The sequence below is a fragment of the Platichthys flesus genome, chromosome 4 (genome assembly GCF_949316205.1).
Source record: "Platichthys flesus chromosome 4, fPlaFle2.1, whole genome shotgun sequence".
Lineage (NCBI taxonomy): Eukaryota > Metazoa > Chordata > Actinopteri > Pleuronectiformes > Pleuronectidae > Platichthys > Platichthys flesus.
Genome location: NC_084948.1, coordinates 8,354,547 through 8,377,740, shown reverse-complemented (window position 1 = coordinate 8,377,740; position 23,194 = coordinate 8,354,547). Strand labels below are relative to the sequence as shown.

Here is a 23,194-nt window from a genome sequence, read left to right as displayed (position 1 = left end):
GGAAGAACCAGTATATGAAACCCTGACATTATTACTGAAGGACATTATTGAATTATTGTAATGATTTTTTTCTTGCTATACTATGACAAAAATGCACCTTGAGTGTCTTTTCCTTAACATTATATAACAATGAAAAAACAAGTTTCCATGGTCAAAAAGCAACCATACTATTGATGATGGTGGTGATTCACATGTATAAATAAGGTATTGTGGCTCGAGTTAATCGCTTACGGCCATACCACCCTGAACACGCCCGATCTCGTCCGATCTCGGAAGCTAAGCAGGGTCGGGCCTGGTTAGTACTTGGATGGGAGACCGCCTGGGAATACCAGGTGCTGTAAGCTTTTTACAATTTTCTTTGCAACCAGCAGAGGGGGCTGTTGCTGCTGCTTTAAAGGAGAAACACCTTTGAAAGAGCATGAAAGACTCAGCATCAAAGAAAACCAGGCTATGGAACACACAAACATCATCACTGAAGTAAAAAGAGTGAACATTTAAATGCCTTTTGATATTCGAAACACTACTTTATTCATGCACTAGTAACCTATCACTCTCAAAATGTCATATTTGGAGAGAAGGATGAAAGAGCGGGGAGTTTACTCACCATCAAGGAAGAAACAGGATATGAAACCCTGACATTATCACTGATGGGAATTGTCATGATTTTGTTTGTTGCAATATCATGAGAAAATTGCACCTTCAGACTCTTTTTATTTAACATAAACAACAACACAAGATAAGTTTCTATGGACACAAAATAAAAGGAAAGTGTTGATTAAGGTGATGATTCTCTGTATCGCCAGCAGAGCTTGGTGTCGCTCCTGCTTCAGAGGAGACACATTTTGGAAAGAGCAGGAAAGACTCGCAATCAAAGCAAGAAAGGATATTCAACCCGGAGATCATCATAGGTGGAGGACGAGAGTGAACATTCTAAAGACATTTGATATTGGAAAAACACTCCTATATTCATGTCAAATTAACATATCACCCTAAACATGTCATATTTGGAGAGAAGGATGAAAGAGCAGGGAGAAATTACTCACCATGAAGGAAGAACCAGTATATGAAACCCTGACATTATTACTGAAGGACATTATTGAATTATTGTAATGATTTTTTTCTTGCTATACTATGACAAAAATGCACCTTGAGTGTCTTTTCCTTAACATTATATAACAATGAAAAAACAAGTTTCCATGGTCAAAAAGCAACCATACTATTGATGATGGTGGTGATTCACATGTATAAATAAGGTATTGTGGCTCGAGTTAATCGCTTACGGCCATACCACCCTGAACACGCCCGATCTCGTCCGATCTCGGAAGCTAAGCAGGGTCGGGCCTGGTTAGTACTTGGATGGGAGACCGCCTGGGAATACCAGGTGCTGTAAGCTTTTTACAATTTTCTTTGCAACCAGCAGAGGGGGCTGTTGCTGCTGCTTTAAAGGAGAAACACCTTTGAAAGAGCATGAAAGACTCAGCATCAAAGAAAACCAGGCTATGGAACACACAAACATCATCACTGAAGTAAAAAGAGTGAACATTTAAATGCCTTTTGATATTCGAAACACTACTTTATTCATGCACTAGTAACCTATCACTCTCAAAATGTCATATTTGGAGAGAAGGATGAAAGAGCGGGGAGTTTACTCACCATCAAGGAAGAAACAGGATATGAAACCCTGACATTATCACTGATGGGAATTGTCATGATTTTGTTTGTTGCAATATCATGAGAAAATTGCACCTTCAGACTCTTTTTATTTAACATAAACAACAACACAAGATAAGTTTCGATGGACACAAAATAAAAGGAAAGTGTTGATTAAGGTGATGATTCTCTGTATCGCCAGCAGAGCTTGGTGTCGCTCCTGCTTCAGAGGAGACACATTTTGGAAAGAGCAGGAAAGACTCGCAATCAAAGCAAGAAAGGATATTCAACCCGGAGATCATCATAGGTGGAGGACGAGAGTGAACATTCTAAAGACATTTGATATTGGAAAAACACTCCTATATTCATGTCAAATTAACATATCACCCTAAACATGTCATATTTGGAGAGAAGGATGAAAGAGCAGGGAGAAATTACTCACCATGAAGGAAGAACCAGTATATGAAACCCTGACATTATTACTGAAGGACATTATTGAATTATTGTAATGATTTTTTTCTTGCTATACTATGACAAAAATGCACCTTGAGTGTCTTTTCCTTAACATTATATAACAATGAAAAAACAAGTTTCCATGGTCAAAAAGCAACCATACTATTGATGATGGTGGTGATTCACATGTATAAATAAGGTATTGTGGCTCGAGTTAATCGCTTACGGCCATACCACCCTGAACACGCCCGATCTCGTCCGATCTCGGAAGCTAAGCAGGGTCGGGCCTGGTTAGTACTTGGATGGGAGACCGCCTGGGAATACCAGGTGCTGTAAGCTTTTTACAATTTTCTTTGCAACCAGCAGAGGGGGCTGTTGCTGCTGCTTTAAAGGAGAAACACCTTTGAAAGAGCATGAAAGACTCAGCATCAAAGAAAACCAGGCTATGGAACACACAAACATCATCACTGAAGTAAAAAGAGTGAACATTTAAATGCCTTTTGATATTCGAAACACTACTTTATTCATGCACTAGTAACCTATCACTCTCAAAATGTCATATTTGGAGAGAAGGATGAAAGAGCGGGGAGTTTACTCACCATCAAGGAAGAAACAGGATATGAAACCCTGACATTATCACTGATGGGAATTGTCATGATTTTGTTTGTTGCAATATCATGAGAAAATTGCACCTTCAGACTCTTTTTATTTAACATAAACAACAACACAAGATAAGTTTCGATGGACACAAAATAAAAGGAAAGTGTTGATTAAGGTGATGATTCTCTGTATCGCCAGCAGAGCTTGGTGTCGCTCCTGCTTCAGAGGAGACACATTTTGGAAAGAGCAGGAAAGACTCGCAATCAAAGCAAGAAAGGATATTCAACCCGGAGATCATCATAGGTGGAGGACGAGAGTGAACATTCTAAAGACATTTGATATTGGAAAAACACTCCTATATTCATGTCAAATTAACATATCACCCTAAACATGTCATATTTGGAGAGAAGGATGAAAGAGCAGGGAGAAATTACTCACCATGAAGGAAGAACCAGTATATGAAACCCTGACATTATTACTGAAGGACATTATTGAATTATTGTAATGATTTTTTTCTTGCTATACTATGACAAAAATGCACCTTGAGTGTCTTTTCCTTAACATTATATAACAATGAAAAAACAAGTTTCCATGGTCAAAAAGCAACCATACTATTGATGATGGTGGTGATTCACATGTATAAATAAGGTATTGTGGCTCGAGTTAATCGCTTACGGCCATACCACCCTGAACACGCCCGATCTCGTCCGATCTCGGAAGCTAAGCAGGGTCGGGCCTGGTTAGTACTTGGATGGGAGACCGCCTGGGAATACCAGGTGCTGTAAGCTTTTTACAATTTTCTTTGCAACCAGCAGAGGGGGCTGTTGCTGCTGCTTTAAAGGAGAAACACCTTTGAAAGAGCATGAAAGACTCAGCATCAAAGAAAACCAGGCTATGGAACACACAAACATCATCACTGAAGTAAAAAGAGTGAACATTTAAATGCCTTTTGATATTCGAAACACTACTTTATTCATGCACTAGTAACCTATCACTCTCAAAATGTCATATTTGGAGAGAAGGATGAAAGAGCGGGGAGTTTACTCACCATCAAGGAAGAAACAGGATATGAAACCCTGACATTATCACTGATGGGAATTGTCATGATTTTGTTTGTTGCAATATCATGAGAAAATTGCACCTTCAGACTCTTTTTATTTAACATAAACAACAACACAAGATAAGTTTCGATGGACACAAAATAAAAGGAAAGTGTTGATTAAGGTGATGATTCTCTGTATCGCCAGCAGAGCTTGGTGTCGCTCCTGCTTCAGAGGAGACACATTTTGGAAAGAGCAGGAAAGACTCGCAATCAAAGCAAGAAAGGATATTCAACCCGGAGATCATCATAGGTGGAGGACGAGAGTGAACATTCTAAAGACATTTGATATTGGAAAAACACTCCTATATTCATGTCAAATTAACATATCACCCTAAACATGTCATATTTGGAGAGAAGGATGAAAGAGCAGGGAGAAATTACTCACCATGAAGGAAGAACCAGTATATGAAACCCTGACATTATTACTGAAGGACATTATTGAATTATTGTAATGATTTTTTTCTTGCTATACTATGACAAAAATGCACCTTGAGTGTCTTTTCCTTAACATTATATAACAATGAAAAAACAAGTTTCCATGGTCAAAAAGCAACCATACTATTGATGATGGTGGTGATTCACATGTATAAATAAGGTATTGTGGCTCGAGTTAATCGCTTACGGCCATACCACCCTGAACACGCCCGATCTCGTCCGATCTCGGAAGCTAAGCAGGGTCGGGCCTGGTTAGTACTTGGATGGGAGACCGCCTGGGAATACCAGGTGCTGTAAGCTTTTTACAATTTTCTTTGCAACCAGCAGAGGGGGCTGTTGCTGCTGCTTTAAAGGAGAAACACCTTTGAAAGAGCATGAAAGACTCAGCATCAAAGAAAACCAGGCTATGGAACACACAAACATCATCACTGAAGTAAAAAGAGTGAACATTTAAATGCCTTTTGATATTCGAAACACTACTTTATTCATGCACTAGTAACCTATCACTCTCAAAATGTCATATTTGGAGAGAAGGATGAAAGAGCGGGGAGTTTACTCACCATCAAGGAAGAAACAGGATATGAAACCCTGACATTATCACTGATGGGAATTGTCATGATTTTGTTTGTTGCAATATCATGAGAAAATTGCACCTTCAGACTCTTTTTATTTAACATAAACAACAACACAAGATAAGTTTCGATGGACACAAAATAAAAGGAAAGTGTTGATTAAGGTGATGATTCTCTGTATCGCCAGCAGAGCTTGGTGTCGCTCCTGCTTCAGAGGAGACACATTTTGGAAAGAGCAGGAAAGACTCGCAATCAAAGCAAGAAAGGATATTCAACCCGGAGATCATCATAGGTGGAGGACGAGAGTGAACATTCTAAAGACATTTGATATTGGAAAAACACTCCTATATTCATGTCAAATTAACATATCACCCTAAACATGTCATATTTGGAGAGAAGGATGAAAGAGCAGGGAGAAATTACTCACCATGAAGGAAGAACCAGTATATGAAACCCTGACATTATTACTGAAGGACATTATTGAATTATTGTAATGATTTTTTTCTTGCTATACTATGACAAAAATGCACCTTGAGTGTCTTTTCCTTAACATTATATAACAATGAAAAAACAAGTTTCCATGGTCAAAAAGCAACCATACTATTGATGATGGTGGTGATTCACATGTATAAATAAGGTATTGTGGCTCGAGTTAATCGCTTACGGCCATACCACCCTGAACACGCCCGATCTCGTCCGATCTCGGAAGCTAAGCAGGGTCGGGCCTGGTTAGTACTTGGATGGGAGACCGCCTGGGAATACCAGGTGCTGTAAGCTTTTTACAATTTTCTTTGCAACCAGCAGAGGGGGCTGTTGCTGCTGCTTTAAAGGAGAAACACCTTTGAAAGAGCATGAAAGACTCAGCATCAAAGAAAACCAGGCTATGGAACACACAAACATCATCACTGAAGTAAAAAGAGTGAACATTTAAATGCCTTTTGATATTCGAAACACTACTTTATTCATGCACTAGTAACCTATCACTCTCAAAATGTCATATTTGGAGAGAAGGATGAAAGAGCGGGGAGTTTACTCACCATCAAGGAAGAAACAGGATATGAAACCCTGACATTATCACTGATGGGAATTGTCATGATTTTGTTTGTTGCAATATCATGAGAAAATTGCACCTTCAGACTCTTTTTATTTAACATAAACAACAACACAAGATAAGTTTCGATGGACACAAAATAAAAGGAAAGTGTTGATTAAGGTGATGATTCTCTGTATCGCCAGCAGAGCTTGGTGTCGCTCCTGCTTCAGAGGAGACACATTTTGGAAAGAGCAGGAAAGACTCGCAATCAAAGCAAGAAAGGATATTCAACCCGGAGATCATCATAGGTGGAGGACGAGAGTGAACATTCTAAAGACATTTGATATTGGAAAAACACTCCTATATTCATGTCAAATTAACATATCACCCTAAACATGTCATATTTGGAGAGAAGGATGAAAGAGCAGGGAGAAATTACTCACCATGAAGGAAGAACCAGTATATGAAACCCTGACATTATTACTGAAGGACATTATTGAATTATTGTAATGATTTTTTTCTTGCTATACTATGACAAAAATGCACCTTGAGTGTCTTTTCCTTAACATTATATAACAATGAAAAAACAAGTTTCCATGGTCAAAAAGCAACCATACTATTGATGATGGTGGTGATTCACATGTATAAATAAGGTATTGTGGCTCGAGTTAATCGCTTACGGCCATACCACCCTGAACACGCCCGATCTCGTCCGATCTCGGAAGCTAAGCAGGGTCGGGCCTGGTTAGTACTTGGATGGGAGACCGCCTGGGAATACCAGGTGCTGTAAGCTTTTTACAATTTTCTTTGCAACCAGCAGAGGGGGCTGTTGCTGCTGCTTTAAAGGAGAAACACCTTTGAAAGAGCATGAAAGACTCAGCATCAAAGAAAACCAGGCTATGGAACACACAAACATCATCACTGAAGTAAAAAGAGTGAACATTTAAATGCCTTTTGATATTCGAAACACTACTTTATTCATGCACTAGTAACCTATCACTCTCAAAATGTCATATTTGGAGAGAAGGATGAAAGAGCGGGGAGTTTACTCACCATCAAGGAAGAAACAGGATATGAAACCCTGACATTATCACTGATGGGAATTGTCATGATTTTGTTTGTTGCAATATCATGAGAAAATTGCACCTTCAGACTCTTTTTATTTAACATAAACAACAACACAAGATAAGTTTCTATGGACACAAAATAAAAGGAAAGTGTTGATTAAGGTGATGATTCTCTGTATCGCCAGCAGAGCTTGGTGTCGCTCCTGCTTCAGAGGAGACACATTTTGGAAAGAGCAGGAAAGACTCGCAATCAAAGCAAGAAAGGATATTCAACCCGGAGATCATCATAGGTGGAGGACGAGAGTGAACATTCTAAAGACATTTGATATTGGAAAAACACTCCTATATTCATGTCAAATTAACATATCACCCTAAACATGTCATATTTGGAGAGAAGGATGAAAGAGCAGGGAGAAATTACTCACCATGAAGGAAGAACCAGTATATGAAACCCTGACATTATTACTGAAGGACATTATTGAATTATTGTAATGATTTTTTTCTTGCTATACTATGACAAAAATGCACCTTGAGTGTCTTTTCCTTAACATTATATAACAATGAAAAAACAAGTTTCCATGGTCAAAAAGCAACCATACTATTGAGGATGGTGGTGATTCACATGTATAAATAAGGTATTGTGGCTAGAGTTAATCGCTTACGGCCATACCACCCTGAACACGCCCGATCTCGTCCGATCTCGGAAGCTAAGCAGGGTCGGGCCTGGTTAGTACTTGGATGGGAGACCGCCTGGGAATACCAGGTGCTGTAAGCTTTTTACAATTTTCTTTGCAACCAGCAGAGGGGGCTGTTGCTGCTGCTTTAAAGGAGAAACACCTTTGAAAGAGCATGAAAGACTCAGCATCAAAGAAAACCAGGCTATGGAACACACAAACATCATCACTGAAGTAAAAAGAGTGAACATTTAAATGCCTTTTGATATTCGAAACACTACTTTATTCATGCACTAGTAACCTATCACTCTCAAAATGTCATATTTGGAGAGAAGGATGAAAGAGCGGGGAGTTTACTCACCATCAAGGAAGAAACAGGATATGAAACCCTGACATTATCACTGATGGGAATTGTCATGATTTTGTTTGTTGCAATATCATGAGAAAATTGCACCTTCAGACTCTTTTTATTTAACATAAACAACAACACAAGATAAGTTTCGATGGACACAAAATAAAAGGAAAGTGTTGATTAAGGTGATGATTCTCTGTATCGCCAGCAGAGCTTGGTGTCGCTCCTGCTTCAGAGGAGACACATTTTGGAAAGAGCAGGAAAGACTCGCAATCAAAGCAAGAAAGGATATTCAACCCGGAGATCATCATAGGTGGAGGACGAGAGTGAACATTCTAAAGACATTTGATATTGGAAAAACACTCCTATATTCATGTCAAATTAACATATCACCCTAAACATGTCATATTTGGAGAGAAGGATGAAAGAGCAGGGAGAAATTACTCACCATGAAGGAAGAACCAGTATATGAAACCCTGACATTATTACTGAAGGACATTATTGAATTATTGTAATGATTTTTTTCTTGCTATACTATGACAAAAATGCACCTTGAGTGTCTTTTCCTTAACATTATATAACAATGAAAAAACAAGTTTCCATGGTCAAAAAGCAACCATACTATTGATGATGGTGGTGATTCACATGTATAAATAAGGTATTGTGGCTCGAGTTAATCGCTTACGGCCATACCACCCTGAACACGCCCGATCTCGTCCGATCTCGGAAGCTAAGCAGGGTCGGGCCTGGTTAGTACTTGGATGGGAGACCGCCTGGGAATACCAGGTGCTGTAAGCTTTTTACAATTTTCTTTGCAACCAGCAGAGGGGGCTGTTGCTGCTGCTTTAAAGGAGAAACACCTTTGAAAGAGCATGAAAGACTCAGCATCAAAGAAAACCAGGCTATGGAACACACAAACATCATCACTGAAGTAAAAAGAGTGAACATTTAAATGCCTTTTGATATTCGAAACACTACTTTATTCATGCACTAGTAACCTATCACTCTCAAAATGTCATATTTGGAGAGAAGGATGAAAGAGCGGGGAGTTTACTCACCATCAAGGAAGAAACAGGATATGAAACCCTGACATTATCACTGATGGGAATTGTCATGATTTTGTTTGTTGCAATATCATGAGAAAATTGCACCTTCAGACTCTTTTTATTTAACATAAACAACAACACAAGATAAGTTTCTATGGACACAAAATAAAAGGAAAGTGTTGATTAAGGTGATGATTCTCTGTATCGCCAGCAGAGCTTGGTGTCGCTCCTGCTTCAGAGGAGACACATTTTGGAAAGAGCAGGAAAGACTCGCAATCAAAGCAAGAAAGGATATTCAACCCGGAGATCATCATAGGTGGAGGACGAGAGTGAACATTCTAAAGACATTTGATATTGGAAAAACACTCCTATATTCATGTCAAATTAACATATCACCCTAAACATGTCATATTTGGAGAGAAGGATGAAAGAGCAGGGAGAAATTACTCACCATGAAGGAAGAACCAGTATATGAAACCCTGACATTATTACTGAAGGACATTATTGAATTATTGTAATGATTTTTTTCTTGCTATACTATGACAAAAATGCACCTTGAGTGTCTTTTCCTTAACATTATATAACAATGAAAAAACAAGTTTCCATGGTCAAAAAGCAACCATACTATTGAGGATGGTGGTGATTCACATGTATAAATAAGGTATTGTGGCTAGAGTTAATCGCTTACGGCCATACCACCCTGAACACGCCCGATCTCGTCCGATCTCGGAAGCTAAGCAGGGTCGGGCCTGGTTAGTACTTGGATGGGAGACCGCCTGGGAATACCAGGTGCTGTAAGCTTTTTACAATTTTCTTTGCAACCAGCAGAGGGGGCTGTTGCTGCTGCTTTAAAGGAGAAACACCTTTGAAAGAGCATGAAAGACTCAGCATCAAAGAAAACCAGGCTATGGAACACACAAACATCATCACTGAAGTAAAAAGAGTGAACATTTAAATGCCTTTTGATATTCGAAACACTACTTTATTCATGCACTAGTAACCTATCACTCTCAAAATGTCATATTTGGAGAGAAGGATGAAAGAGCGGGGAGTTTACTCACCATCAAGGAAGAAACAGGATATGAAACCCTGACATTATCACTGATGGGAATTGTCATGATTTTGTTTGTTGCAATATCATGAGAAAATTGCACCTTCAGACTCTTTTTATTTAACATAAACAACAACACAAGATAAGTTTCGATGGACACAAAATAAAAGGAAAGTGTTGATTAAGGTGATGATTCTCTGTATCGCCAGCAGAGCTTGGTGTCGCTCCTGCTTCAGAGGAGACACATTTTGGAAAGAGCAGGAAAGACTCGCAATCAAAGCAAGAAAGGATATTCAACCCGGAGATCATCATAGGTGGAGGACGAGAGTGAACATTCTAAAGACATTTGATATTGGAAAAACACTCCTATATTCATGTCAAATTAACATATCACCCTAAACATGTCATATTTGGAGAGAAGGATGAAAGAGCAGGGAGAAATTACTCACCATGAAGGAAGAACCAGTATATGAAACCCTGACATTATTACTGAAGGACATTATTGAATTATTGTAATGATTTTTTTCTTGCTATACTATGACAAAAATGCACCTTGAGTGTCTTTTCCTTAACATTATATAACAATGAAAAAACAAGTTTCCATGGTCAAAAAGCAACCATACTATTGATGATGGTGGTGATTCACATGTATAAATAAGGTATTGTGGCTCGAGTTAATCGCTTACGGCCATACCACCCTGAACACGCCCGATCTCGTCCGATCTCGGAAGCTAAGCAGGGTCGGGCCTGGTTAGTACTTGGATGGGAGACCGCCTGGGAATACCAGGTGCTGTAAGCTTTTTACAATTTTCTTTGCAACCAGCAGAGGGGGCTGTTGCTGCTGCTTTAAAGGAGAAACACCTTTGAAAGAGCATGAAAGACTCAGCATCAAAGAAAACCAGGCTATGGAACACACAAACATCATCACTGAAGTAAAAAGAGTGAACATTTAAATGCCTTTTGATATTCGAAACACTACTTTATTCATGCACTAGTAACCTATCACTCTCAAAATGTCATATTTGGAGAGAAGGATGAAAGAGCGGGGAGTTTACTCACCATCAAGGAAGAAACAGGATATGAAACCCTGACATTATCACTGATGGGAATTGTCATGATTTTGTTTGTTGCAATATCATGAGAAAATTGCACCTTCAGACTCTTTTTATTTAACATAAACAACAACACAAGATAAGTTTCTATGGACACAAAATAAAAGGAAAGTGTTGATTAAGGTGATGATTCTCTGTATCGCCAGCAGAGCTTGGTGTCGCTCCTGCTTCAGAGGAGACACATTTTGGAAAGAGCAGGAAAGACTCGCAATCAAAGCAAGAAAGGATATTCAACCCGGAGATCATCATAGGTGGAGGACGAGAGTGAACATTCTAAAGACATTTGATATTGGAAAAACACTCCTATATTCATGTCAAATTAACATATCACCCTAAACATGTCATATTTGGAGAGAAGGATGAAAGAGCAGGGAGAAATTACTCACCATGAAGGAAGAACCAGTATATGAAACCCTGACATTATTACTGAAGGACATTATTGAATTATTGTAATGATTTTTTTCTTGCTATACTATGACAAAAATGCACCTTGAGTGTCTTTTCCTTAACATTATATAACAATGAAAAAACAAGTTTCCATGGTCAAAAAGCAACCATACTATTGAGGATGGTGGTGATTCACATGTATAAATAAGGTATTGTGGCTAGAGTTAATCGCTTACGGCCATACCACCCTGAACACGCCCGATCTCGTCCGATCTCGGAAGCTAAGCAGGGTCGGGCCTGGTTAGTACTTGGATGGGAGACCGCCTGGGAATACCAGGTGCTGTAAGCTTTTTACAATTTTCTTTGCAACCAGCAGAGGGGGCTGTTGCTGCTGCTTTAAAGGAGAAACACCTTTGAAAGAGCATGAAAGACTCAGCATCAAAGAAAACCAGGCTATGGAACACACAAACATCATCACTGAAGTAAAAAGAGTGAACATTTAAATGCCTTTTGATATTCGAAACACTACTTTATTCATGCACTAGTAACCTATCACTCTCAAAATGTCATATTTGGAGAGAAGGATGAAAGAGCGGGGAGTTTACTCACCATCAAGGAAGAAACAGGATATGAAACCCTGACATTATCACTGATGGGAATTGTCATGATTTTGTTTGTTGCAATATCATGAGAAAATTGCACCTTCAGACTCTTTTTATTTAACATAAACAACAACACAAGATAAGTTTCGATGGACACAAAATAAAAGGAAAGTGTTGATTAAGGTGATGATTCTCTGTATCGCCAGCAGAGCTTGGTGTCGCTCCTGCTTCAGAGGAGACACATTTTGGAAAGAGCAGGAAAGACTCGCAATCAAAGCAAGAAAGGATATTCAACCCGGAGATCATCATAGGTGGAGGACGAGAGTGAACATTCTAAAGACATTTGATATTGGAAAAACACTCCTATATTCATGTCAAATTAACATATCACCCTAAACATGTCATATTTGGAGAGAAGGATGAAAGAGCAGGGAGAAATTACTCACCATGAAGGAAGAACCAGTATATGAAACCCTGACATTATTACTGAAGGACATTATTGAATTATTGTAATGATTTTTTTCTTGCTATACTATGACAAAAATGCACCTTGAGTGTCTTTTCCTTAACATTATATAACAATGAAAAAACAAGTTTCCATGGTCAAAAAGCAACCATACTATTGATGATGGTGGTGATTCACATGTATAAATAAGGTATTGTGGCTCGAGTTAATCGCTTACGGCCATACCACCCTGAACACGCCCGATCTCGTCCGATCTCGGAAGCTAAGCAGGGTCGGGCCTGGTTAGTACTTGGATGGGAGACCGCCTGGGAATACCAGGTGCTGTAAGCTTTTTACAATTTTCTTTGCAACCAGCAGAGGGGGCTGTTGCTGCTGCTTTAAAGGAGAAACACCTTTGAAAGAGCATGAAAGACTCAGCATCAAAGAAAACCAGGCTATGGAACACACAAACATCATCACTGAAGTAAAAAGAGTGAACATTTAAATGCCTTTTGATATTCGAAACACTACTTTATTCATGCACTAGTAACCTATCACTCTCAAAATGTCATATTTGGAGAGAAGGATGAAAGAGCGGGGAGTTTACTCACCATCAAGGAAGAAACAGGATATGAAACCCTGACATTATCACTGATGGGAATTGTCATGATTTTGTTTGTTGCAATATCATGAGAAAATTGCACCTTCAGACTCTTTTTATTTAACATAAACAACAACACAAGATAAGTTTCTATGGACACAAAATAAAAGGAAAGTGTTGATTAAGGTGATGATTCTCTGTATCGCCAGCAGAGCTTGGTGTCGCTCCTGCTTCAGAGGAGACACATTTTGGAAAGAGCAGGAAAGACTCGCAATCAAAGCAAGAAAGGATATTCAACCCGGAGATCATCATAGGTGGAGGACGAGAGTGAACATTCTAAAGACATTTGATATTGGAAAAACACTCCTATATTCATGTCAAATTAACATATCACCCTAAACATGTCATATTTGGAGAGAAGGATGAAAGAGCAGGGAGAAATTACTCACCATGAAGGAAGAACCAGTATATGAAACCCTGACATTATTACTGAAGGACATTATTGAATTATTGTAATGATTTTTTTCTTGCTATACTATGACAAAAATGCACCTTGAGTGTCTTTTCCTTAACATTATATAACAATGAAAAAACAAGTTTCCATGGTCAAAAAGCAACCATACTATTGAGGATGGTGGTGATTCACATGTATAAATAAGGTATTGTGGCTAGAGTTAATCGCTTACGGCCATACCACCCTGAACACGCCCGATCTCGTCCGATCTCGGAAGCTAAGCAGGGTCGGGCCTGGTTAGTACTTGGATGGGAGACCGCCTGGGAATACCAGGTGCTGTAAGCTTTTTACAATTTTCTTTGCAACCAGCAGAGGGGGCTGTTGCTGCTGCTTTAAAGGAGAAACACCTTTGAAAGAGCATGAAAGACTCAGCATCAAAGAAAACCAGGCTATGGAACACACAAACATCATCACTGAAGTAAAAAGAGTGAACATTTAAATGCCTTTTGATATTCGAAACACTACTTTATTCATGCACTAGTAACCTATCACTCTCAAAATGTCATATTTGGAGAGAAGGATGAAAGAGCGGGGAGTTTACTCACCATCAAGGAAGAAACAGGATATGAAACCCTGACATTATCACTGATGGGAATTGTCATGATTTTGTTTGTTGCAATATCATGAGAAAATTGCACCTTCAGACTCTTTTTATTTAACATAAACAACAACACAAGATAAGTTTCGATGGACACAAAATAAAAGGAAAGTGTTGATTAAGGTGATGATTCTCTGTATCGCCAGCAGAGCTTGGTGTCGCTCCTGCTTCAGAGGAGACACATTTTGGAAAGAGCAGGAAAGACTCGCAATCAAAGCAAGAAAGGATATTCAACCCGGAGATCATCATAGGTGGAGGACGAGAGTGAACATTCTAAAGACATTTGATATTGGAAAAACACTCCTATATTCATGTCAAATTAACATATCACCCTAAACATGTCATATTTGGAGAGAAGGATGAAAGAGCAGGGAGAAATTACTCACCATGAAGGAAGAACCAGTATATGAAACCCTGACATTATTACTGAAGGACATTATTGAATTATTGTAATGATTTTTTTCTTGCTATACTATGACAAAAATGCACCTTGAGTGTCTTTTCCTTAACATTATATAACAATGAAAAAACAAGTTTCCATGGTCAAAAAGCAACCATACTATTGATGATGGTGGTGATTCACATGTATAAATAAGGTATTGTGGCTCGAGTTAATCGCTTACGGCCATACCACCCTGAACACGCCCGATCTCGTCCGATCTCGGAAGCTAAGCAGGGTCGGGCCTGGTTAGTACTTGGATGGGAGACCGCCTGGGAATACCAGGTGCTGTAAGCTTTTTACAATTTTCTTTGCAACCAGCAGAGGGGGCTGTTGCTGCTGCTTTAAAGGAGAAACACCTTTGAAAGAGCATGAAAGACTCAGCATCAAAGAAAACCAGGCTATGGAACACACAAACATCATCACTGAAGTAAAAAGAGTGAACATTTAAATGCCTTTTGATATTCGAAACACTACTTTATTCATGCACTAGTAACCTATCACTCTCAAAATGTCATATTTGGAGAGAAGGATGAAAGAGCGGGGAGTTTACTCACCATCAAGGAAGAAACAGGATATGAAACCCTGACATTATCACTGATGGGAATTGTCATGATTTTGTTTGTTGCAATATCATGAGAAAATTGCACCTTCAGACTCTTTTTATTTAACATAAACAACAACACAAGATAAGTTTCTATGGACACAAAATAAAAGGAAAGTGTTGATTAAGGTGATGATTCTCTGTATCGCCAGCAGAGCTTGGTGTCGCTCCTGCTTCAGAGGAGACACATTTTGGAAAGAGCAGGAAAGACTCGCAATCAAAGCAAGAAAGGATATTCAACCCGGAGATCATCATAGGTGGAGGACGAGAGTGAACATTCTAAAGACATTTGATATTGGAAAAACACTCCTATATTCATGTCAAATTAACATATCACCCTAAACATGTCATATTTGGAGAGAAGGATGAAAGAGCAGGGAGAAATTACTCACCATGAAGGAAGAACCAGTATATGAAACCCTGACATTATTACTGAAGGACATTATTGAATTATTGTAATGATTTTTTTCTTGCTATACTATGACAAAAATGCACCTTGAGTGTCTTTTCCTTAACATTATATAACAATGAAAAAACAAGTTTCCATGGTCAAAAAGCAACCATACTATTGAGGATGGTGGTGATTCACATGTATAAATAAGGTATTGTGGCTAGAGTTAATCGCTTACGGCCATACCACCCTGAACACGCCCGATCTCGTCCGATCTCGGAAGCTAAGCAGGGTCGGGCCTGGTTAGTACTTGGATGGGAGACCGCCTGGGAATACCAGGTGCTGTAAGCTTTTTACAATTTTCTTTGCAACCAGCAGAGGGGGCTGTTGCTGCTGCTTTAAAGGAGAAACACCTTTGAAAGAGCATGAAAGACTCAGCATCAAAGAAAACCAGGCTATGGAACACACAAACATCATCACTGAAGTAAAAAGAGTGAACATTTAAATGCCTTTTGATATTCGAAACACTACTTTATTCATGCACTAGTAACCTATCACTCTCAAAATGTCATATTTGGAGAGAAGGATGAAAGAGCGGGGAGTTTACTCACCATCAAGGAAGAAACAGGATATGAAACCCTGACATTATCACTGATGGGAATTGTCATGATTTTGTTTGTTGCAATATCATGAGAAAATTGCACCTTCAGACTCTTTTTATTTAACATAAACAACAACACAAGATAAGTTTCTATGGACACAAAATAAAAGGAAAGTGTTGATTAAGGTGATGATTCTCTGTATCGCCAGCAGAGCTTGGTGTCGCTCCTGCTTCAGAGGAGACACATTTTGGAAAGAGCAGGAAAGACTCGCAATCAAAGCAAGAAAGGATATTCAACCCGGAGATCATCATAGGTGGAGGACGAGAGTGAACATTCTAAAGACATTTGATATTGGAAAAACACTCCTATATTCATGTCAAATTAACATATCACCCTAAACATGTCATATTTGGAGAGAAGGATGAAAGAGCAGGGAGAAATTACTCACCATGAAGGAAGAACCAGTATATGAAACCCTGACATTATTACTGAAGGACATTATTGAATTATTGTAATGATTTTTTTCTTGCTATACTATGACAAAAATGCACCTTGAGTGTCTTTTCCTTAACATTATATAACAATGAAAAAACAAGTTTCCATGGTCAAAAAGCAACCATACTATTGAGGATGGTGGTGATTCACATGTATAAATAAGGTATTGTGGCTAGAGTTAATCGCTTACGGCCATACCACCCTGAACACGCCCGATCTCGTCCGATCTCGGAAGCTAAGCAGGGTCGGGCCTGGTTAGTACTTGGATGGGAGACCGCCTGGGAATACCAGGTGCTGTAAGCTTTTTACAATTTTCTTTGCAACCAGCAGAGGGGGCTGTTGCTGCTGCTTTAAAGGAGAAACACCTTTGAAAGAGCATGAAAGACTCAGCATCAAAGAAAACCAGGCTATGGAACACACAAACATCATCACTGAAGTAAAAAGAGTGAACATTTAAATGCCTTTTGATATTCGAAACACTACTTTATTCATGCACTAGTAACCTATCACTCTCAAAATGTCATATTTGGAGAGAAGGATGAAAGAGCGGGGAGTTTACTCACCATCAAGGAAGAAACAGGATATGAAACCCTGACATTATCACTGATGGGAATTGTCATGATTTTGTTTGTTGCAATATCATGAGAAAATTGCACCTTCAGACTCTTTTTATTTAACATAAACAACAACACAAGATAAGTTTCGATGGACACAAAATAAAAGGAAAGTGTTGATTAAGGTGATGATTCTCTGTATCGCCAGCAGAGCTTGGTGTCGCTCCTGCTTCAGAGGAGACACATTTTGGAAAGAGCAGGAAAGACTCGCAATCAAAGCAAGAAAGGATATTCAACCCGGAGATCATCATAGGTGGAGGACGAGAGTGAACATTCTAAAGACATTTGATATTGGAAAAACACTCCTATATTCATGTCAAATTAACATATCACCCTAAACATGTCATATTTGGAGAGAAGGATGAAAGAGCAGGGAGAAATTACTCACCATGAAGGAAGAACCAGTATATGAAACCCTGACATTATTACTGAAGGACATTATTGAATTATTGTAATGATTTTTTTCTTGCTATACTATGACAAAAATGCACCTTGAGTGTCTTTTCCTTAACATTATATAACAATGAAAAAACAAGTTTCCATGGTCAAAAAGCAACCATACTATTGATGATGGTGGTGATTCACATGTATAAATAAGGTATTGTGGCTCGAGTTAATCGCTTACGGCCATACCACCCTGAACACGCCCGATCTCGTCCGATCTCGGAAGCTAAGCAGGGTCGGGCCTGGTTAGTACTTGGATGGGAGACCGCCTGGGAATACCAGGTGCTGTAAGCTTTTTACAATTTTCTTTGCAACCAGCAGAGGGGGCTGTTGCTGCTGCTTTAAAGGAGAAACACCTTTGAAAGAGCATGAAAGACTCAGCATCAAAGAAAACCAGGCTATGGAACACACAAACATCATCACTGAAGTAAAAAGAGTGAACATTTAAATGCCTTTTGATATTCGAAACACTACTTTATTCATGCACTAGTAACCTATCACTCTCAAAATGTCATATTTGGAGAGAAGGATGAAAGAGCGGGGAGTTTACTCACCATCAAGGAAGAAACAGGATATGAAACCCTGACATTATCACTGATGGGAATTGTCATGATTTTGTTTGTTGCAATATCATGAGAAAATTGCACCTTCAGACTCTTTTTATTTAACATAAACAACAACACAAGATAAGTTTCGATGGACACAAAATAAAAGGAAAGTGTTGATTAAGGTGATGATTCTCTGTATCGCCAGCAGAGCTTGGTGTCGCTCCTGCTTCAGAGGAGACACATTTTGGAAAGAGCAGGAAAGACTCGCAATCAAAGCAAGAAAGGATATTCAACCCGGAGATCATCATAGGTGGAGGACGAGAGTGAACATTCTAAAGACATTTGATATTGGAAAAACACTCCTATATTCATGTCAAATTAACATATCACCCTAAACATGTCATATTTGGAGAGAAGGATGAAAGAGCAGGGAGAAATTACTCACCATGAAGGAAGAACCAGTATATGAAACCCTGACATTATTACTGAAGGACATTATTGAATTATTGTAATGATTTTTTTCTTGCTATACTATGACAAAAATGCACCTTGAGTGTCTTTTCCTTAACATTATATAACAATGAAAAAACAAGTTTCCATGGTCAAAAAGCAACCATACTATTGATGATGGTGGTGATTCACATGTATAAATAAGGTATTGTGGCTCGAGTTAATCGCTTACGGCCATACCACCCTGAACACGCCCGATCTCGTCCGATCTCGGAAGCTAAGCAGGGTCGGGCCTGGTTAGTACTTGGATGGGAGACCGCCTGGGAATACCAGGTGCTGTAAGCTTTTTACAATTTTCTTTGCAACCAGCAGAGGGGGCTGTTGCTGCTGCTTTAAAGGAGAAACACCTTTGAAAGAGCATGAAAGACTCAGCATCAAAGAAAACCAGGCTATGGAACACACAAACATCATCACTGAAGTAAAAAGAGTGAACATTTAAATGCCTTTTGATATTCGAAACACTACTTTATTCATGCACTAGTAACCTATCACTCTCAAAATGTCATATTTGGAGAGAAGGATGAAAGAGCGGGGAGTTTACTCACCATCAAGGAAGAAACAGGATATGAAACCCTGACATTATCACTGATGGGAATTGTCATGATTTTGTTTGTTGCAATATCATGAGAAAATTGCACCTTCAGACTCTTTTTATTTAACATAAACAACAACACAAGATAAGTTTCGATGGACACAAAATAAAAGGAAAGTGTTGATTAAGGTGATGATTCTCTGTATCGCCAGCAGAGCTTGGTGTCGCTCCTGCTTCAGAGGAGACACATTTTGGAAAGAGCAGGAAAGACTCGCAATCAAAGCAAGAAAGGATATTCAACCCGGAGATCATCATAGGTGGAGGACGAGAGTGAACATTCTAAAGACATTTGATATTGGAAAAACACTCCTATATTCATGTCAAATTAACATATCACCCTAAACATGTCATATTTGGAGAGAAGGATGAAAGAGCAGGGAGAAATTACTCACCATGAAGGAAGAACCAGTATATGAAACCCTGACATTATTACTGAAGGACATTATTGAATTATTGTAATGATTTTTTTCTTGCTATACTATGACAAAAATGCACCTTGAGTGTCTTTTCCTTAACATTATATAACAATGAAAAAACAAGTTGCCATGGTCAAAAAGCAACCATACTATTGAGGATGGTGGTGATTCACATGTATAAATAAGGTATTGTGGCTAGAGTTAATCGCTTACGGCCATACCACCCTGAACACGCCCGATCTCGTCCGATCTCGGAAGCTAAGCAGGGTCGGGCCTGGTTAGTACTTGGATGGGAGACCGCCTGGGAATACCAGGTGCTGTAAGCTTTTTACAATTTTCTTTGCAACCAGCAGAGGGGGCTGTTGCTGCTGCTTTAAAGGAGAAACACCTTTGAAAGAGCATGAAAGACTCAGCATCAAAGAAAACCAGGCTATGGAACACACAGACATCATCACTGAAGTAAAAAGAGTGAACATTTAAATGCCTTTTGATATTCGAAACACTACTTTATTCATGCACTAGTAACCTATCACTCTCAAAATGTCATATTTGGAGAGAAGGATGAAAGAGCGGGGAGTTTACTCACCATCAAGGAAGAAACAGGATATGAAACCCTGACATTATCACTGATGGGAATTGTCATGATTTTGTTTGTTGCAATATCATGAGAAAATTGCACCTTCAGACTCTTTTTATTTAACATAAACAACAACACAAGATAAGTTTCGATGGACACAAAATAAAAGGAAAGTGTTGATTAAGGTGATGATTCTCTGTATCGCCAGCAGAGCTTGGTGTCGCTCCTGCTTCAGAGGAGACACATTTTGGAAAGAGCAGGAAAGACTCGCAATCAAAGCAAGAAAGGATATTCAACCCGGAGATCATCATAGGTGGAGGACGAGAGTGAACATTCTAAAGACATTTGATATTGGAAAAACACTCCTATATTCATGTCAAATTAACATATCACCCTAAACATGTCATATTTGGAGAGAAGGATGAAAGAGCAGGGAGAAATTACTCACCATGAAGGAAGAACCAGTATATGAAACCCTGACATTATTACTGAAGGACATTATTGAATTATTGTAATGATTTTTTTCTTGCTATACTATGACAAAAATGCACCTTGAGTGTCTTTTCCTTAACATTATATAACAATGAAAAAACAAGTTTCCATGGTCAAAAAGCAACCATACTATTGATGATGGTGGTGATTCACATGTATAAATAAGGTATTGTGGCTCGAGTTAATCGCTTACGGCCATACCACCCTGAACACGCCCGATCTCGTCCGATCTCGGAAGCTAAGCAGGGTCGGGCCTGGTTAGTACTTGGATGGGAGACCGCCTGGGAATACCAGGTGCTGTAAGCTTTTTACAATTTTCTTTGCAACCAGCAGAGGGGGCTGTTGCTGCTGCTTTAAAGGAGAAACACCTTTGAAAGAGCATGAAAGACTCAGCATCAAAGAAAACCAGGCTATGGAACACACAAACATCATCACTGAAGTAAAAAGAGTGAACATTTAAATGCCTTTTGATATTCGAAACACTACTTTATTCATGCACTAGTAACCTATCACTCTCAAAATGTCATATTTGGAGAGAAGGATGAAAGAGCGGGGAGTTTACTCACCATCAAGGAAGAAACAGGATATGAAACCCTGACATTATCACTGATGGGAATTGTCATGATTTTGTTTGTTGCAATATCATGAGAAAATTGCACCTTCAGACTCTTTTTATTTAACATAAACAACAACACAAGATAAGTTTCGATGGACACAAAATAAAAGGAAAGTGTTGATTAAGGTGATGATTCTCTGTATCGCCAGCAGAGCTTGGTGTCGCTCCTGCTTCAGAGGAGACACATTTTGGAAAGAGCAGGAAAGACTCGCAATCAAAGCAAGAAAGGATATTCAACCCGGAGATCATCATAGGTGGAGGACGAGAGTGAACATTCTAAAGACATTTGATATTGGAAAAACACTCCTATATTCATGTCAAATTAACATATCACCCTAAACATGTCATATTTGGAGAGAAGGATGAAAGAGCAGGGAGAAATTACTCACCATGAAGGAAGAACCAGTATATGAAACCCTGACATTATTACTGAAGGACATTATTGAATTATTGTAATGATTTTTTTCTTGCTATACTATGACAAAAATGCACCTTGAGTGTCTTTTCCTTAACATTATATAACAATGAAAAAACAAGTTTCCATGGTCAAAAAGCAACCATACTATTGATGATGGTGGTGATTCACATGTATAAATAAGGTATTGTGGCTCGAGTTAATCGCTTACGGCCATACCACCCTGAACACGCCCGATCTCGTCCGATCTCGGAAGCTAAGCAGGGTCGGGCCTGGTTAGTACTTGGATGGGAGACCGCCTGGGAATACCAGGTGCTGTAAGCTTTTTACAATTTTCTTTGCAACCAGCAGAGGGGGCTGTTGCTGCTGCTTTAAAGGAGAAACACCTTTGAAAGAGCATGAAAGACTCAGCATCAAAGAAAACCAGGCTATGGAACACACAAACATCATCACTGAAGTAAAAAGAGTGAACATTTAAATGCCTTTTGATATTCGAAACACTACTTTATTCATGCACTAGTAACCTATCACTCTCAAAATGTCATATTTGGAGAGAAGGATGAAAGAGCGGGGAGTTTACTCACCATCAAGGAAGAAACAGGATATGAAACCCTGACATTATCACTGATGGGAATTGTCATGATTTTGTTTGTTGCAATATCATGAGAAAATTGCACCTTCAGACTCTTTTTATTTAACATAAACAACAACACAAGATAAGTTTCGATGGACACAAAATAAAAGGAAAGTGTTGATTAAGGTGATGATTCTCTGTATCGCCAGCAGAGCTTGGTGTCGCTCCTGCTTCAGAGGAGACACATTTTGGAAAGAGCAGGAAAGACTCGCAATCAAAGCAAGAAAGGATATTCAACCCGGAGATCATCATAGGTGGAGGACGAGAGTGAACATTCTAAAGACATTTGATATTGGAAAAACACTCCTATATTCATGTCAAATTAACATATCACCCTAAACATGTCATATTTGGAGAGAAGGATGAAAGAGCAGGGAGAAATTACTCACCATGAAGGAAGAACCAGTATATGAAACCCTGACATTATTACTGAAGGACATTATTGAATTATTGTAATGATTTTTTTCTTGCTATACTATGACAAAAATGCACCTTGAGTGTCTTTTCCTTA

At 38.9% G+C, this 23,194-nt stretch overlaps 22 non-coding genes across 22 annotated transcripts; all 22 read left to right on the top strand.

Moving 5' to 3' along the window:
* The first annotated feature begins 225 nt into the window (after window positions 1-225).
* LOC133952456 (5S ribosomal RNA) lies at window positions 226-344 on the top strand. Its single transcript, XR_009920571.1, has one exon. It is a non-coding gene; the product is annotated as a 5S ribosomal RNA (ribosomal RNA).
* Window positions 345-1,274: 930 nt separating this feature from the next.
* Window positions 1,275-1,393, top strand: LOC133952455 (5S ribosomal RNA). Its single transcript, XR_009920570.1, has one exon. It is a non-coding gene; the product is annotated as a 5S ribosomal RNA (ribosomal RNA).
* A 930-nt stretch (window positions 1,394-2,323) lies between these two features.
* Window positions 2,324-2,442, top strand: LOC133952454 (5S ribosomal RNA). Its single transcript, XR_009920569.1, has one exon. It is a non-coding gene; the product is annotated as a 5S ribosomal RNA (ribosomal RNA).
* Window positions 2,443-3,372: 930 nt separating this feature from the next.
* On the top strand, window positions 3,373-3,491 carry LOC133952451 (5S ribosomal RNA). The gene has a single exon (XR_009920567.1). It is a non-coding gene; the product is annotated as a 5S ribosomal RNA (ribosomal RNA).
* A 930-nt stretch (window positions 3,492-4,421) lies between these two features.
* LOC133952450 (5S ribosomal RNA) lies at window positions 4,422-4,540 on the top strand. Its single transcript, XR_009920566.1, has one exon. It is a non-coding gene; the product is annotated as a 5S ribosomal RNA (ribosomal RNA).
* Window positions 4,541-5,470: 930 nt separating this feature from the next.
* On the top strand, window positions 5,471-5,589 carry LOC133952449 (5S ribosomal RNA). Its single transcript, XR_009920565.1, has one exon. It is a non-coding gene; the product is annotated as a 5S ribosomal RNA (ribosomal RNA).
* Window positions 5,590-6,519: 930 nt separating this feature from the next.
* LOC133952448 (5S ribosomal RNA) lies at window positions 6,520-6,638 on the top strand. Its single transcript, XR_009920564.1, has one exon. It is a non-coding gene; the product is annotated as a 5S ribosomal RNA (ribosomal RNA).
* A 930-nt stretch (window positions 6,639-7,568) lies between these two features.
* On the top strand, window positions 7,569-7,687 carry LOC133952447 (5S ribosomal RNA). The gene has a single exon (XR_009920563.1). It is a non-coding gene; the product is annotated as a 5S ribosomal RNA (ribosomal RNA).
* Window positions 7,688-8,617: 930 nt separating this feature from the next.
* On the top strand, window positions 8,618-8,736 carry LOC133952446 (5S ribosomal RNA). The gene has a single exon (XR_009920562.1). It is a non-coding gene; the product is annotated as a 5S ribosomal RNA (ribosomal RNA).
* A 930-nt stretch (window positions 8,737-9,666) lies between these two features.
* Window positions 9,667-9,785, top strand: LOC133952445 (5S ribosomal RNA). The gene has a single exon (XR_009920561.1). It is a non-coding gene; the product is annotated as a 5S ribosomal RNA (ribosomal RNA).
* A 930-nt stretch (window positions 9,786-10,715) lies between these two features.
* Window positions 10,716-10,834, top strand: LOC133952444 (5S ribosomal RNA). Its single transcript, XR_009920560.1, has one exon. It is a non-coding gene; the product is annotated as a 5S ribosomal RNA (ribosomal RNA).
* A 930-nt stretch (window positions 10,835-11,764) lies between these two features.
* Window positions 11,765-11,883, top strand: LOC133952443 (5S ribosomal RNA). Its single transcript, XR_009920559.1, has one exon. It is a non-coding gene; the product is annotated as a 5S ribosomal RNA (ribosomal RNA).
* A 930-nt stretch (window positions 11,884-12,813) lies between these two features.
* LOC133952442 (5S ribosomal RNA) lies at window positions 12,814-12,932 on the top strand. The gene has a single exon (XR_009920558.1). It is a non-coding gene; the product is annotated as a 5S ribosomal RNA (ribosomal RNA).
* Window positions 12,933-13,862: 930 nt separating this feature from the next.
* Window positions 13,863-13,981, top strand: LOC133952440 (5S ribosomal RNA). Its single transcript, XR_009920556.1, has one exon. It is a non-coding gene; the product is annotated as a 5S ribosomal RNA (ribosomal RNA).
* Window positions 13,982-14,911: 930 nt separating this feature from the next.
* Window positions 14,912-15,030, top strand: LOC133952439 (5S ribosomal RNA). Its single transcript, XR_009920555.1, has one exon. It is a non-coding gene; the product is annotated as a 5S ribosomal RNA (ribosomal RNA).
* Window positions 15,031-15,960: 930 nt separating this feature from the next.
* On the top strand, window positions 15,961-16,079 carry LOC133952438 (5S ribosomal RNA). The gene has a single exon (XR_009920554.1). It is a non-coding gene; the product is annotated as a 5S ribosomal RNA (ribosomal RNA).
* Window positions 16,080-17,009: 930 nt separating this feature from the next.
* On the top strand, window positions 17,010-17,128 carry LOC133952437 (5S ribosomal RNA). The gene has a single exon (XR_009920553.1). It is a non-coding gene; the product is annotated as a 5S ribosomal RNA (ribosomal RNA).
* A 930-nt stretch (window positions 17,129-18,058) lies between these two features.
* LOC133952435 (5S ribosomal RNA) lies at window positions 18,059-18,177 on the top strand. Its single transcript, XR_009920552.1, has one exon. It is a non-coding gene; the product is annotated as a 5S ribosomal RNA (ribosomal RNA).
* A 930-nt stretch (window positions 18,178-19,107) lies between these two features.
* LOC133952562 (5S ribosomal RNA) lies at window positions 19,108-19,226 on the top strand. Its single transcript, XR_009920667.1, has one exon. It is a non-coding gene; the product is annotated as a 5S ribosomal RNA (ribosomal RNA).
* Window positions 19,227-20,156: 930 nt separating this feature from the next.
* Window positions 20,157-20,275, top strand: LOC133952561 (5S ribosomal RNA). The gene has a single exon (XR_009920666.1). It is a non-coding gene; the product is annotated as a 5S ribosomal RNA (ribosomal RNA).
* Window positions 20,276-21,205: 930 nt separating this feature from the next.
* On the top strand, window positions 21,206-21,324 carry LOC133952560 (5S ribosomal RNA). Its single transcript, XR_009920665.1, has one exon. It is a non-coding gene; the product is annotated as a 5S ribosomal RNA (ribosomal RNA).
* Window positions 21,325-22,254: 930 nt separating this feature from the next.
* LOC133952559 (5S ribosomal RNA) lies at window positions 22,255-22,373 on the top strand. Its single transcript, XR_009920664.1, has one exon. It is a non-coding gene; the product is annotated as a 5S ribosomal RNA (ribosomal RNA).
* Window positions 22,374-23,194: the final 821 nt, after the last annotated feature.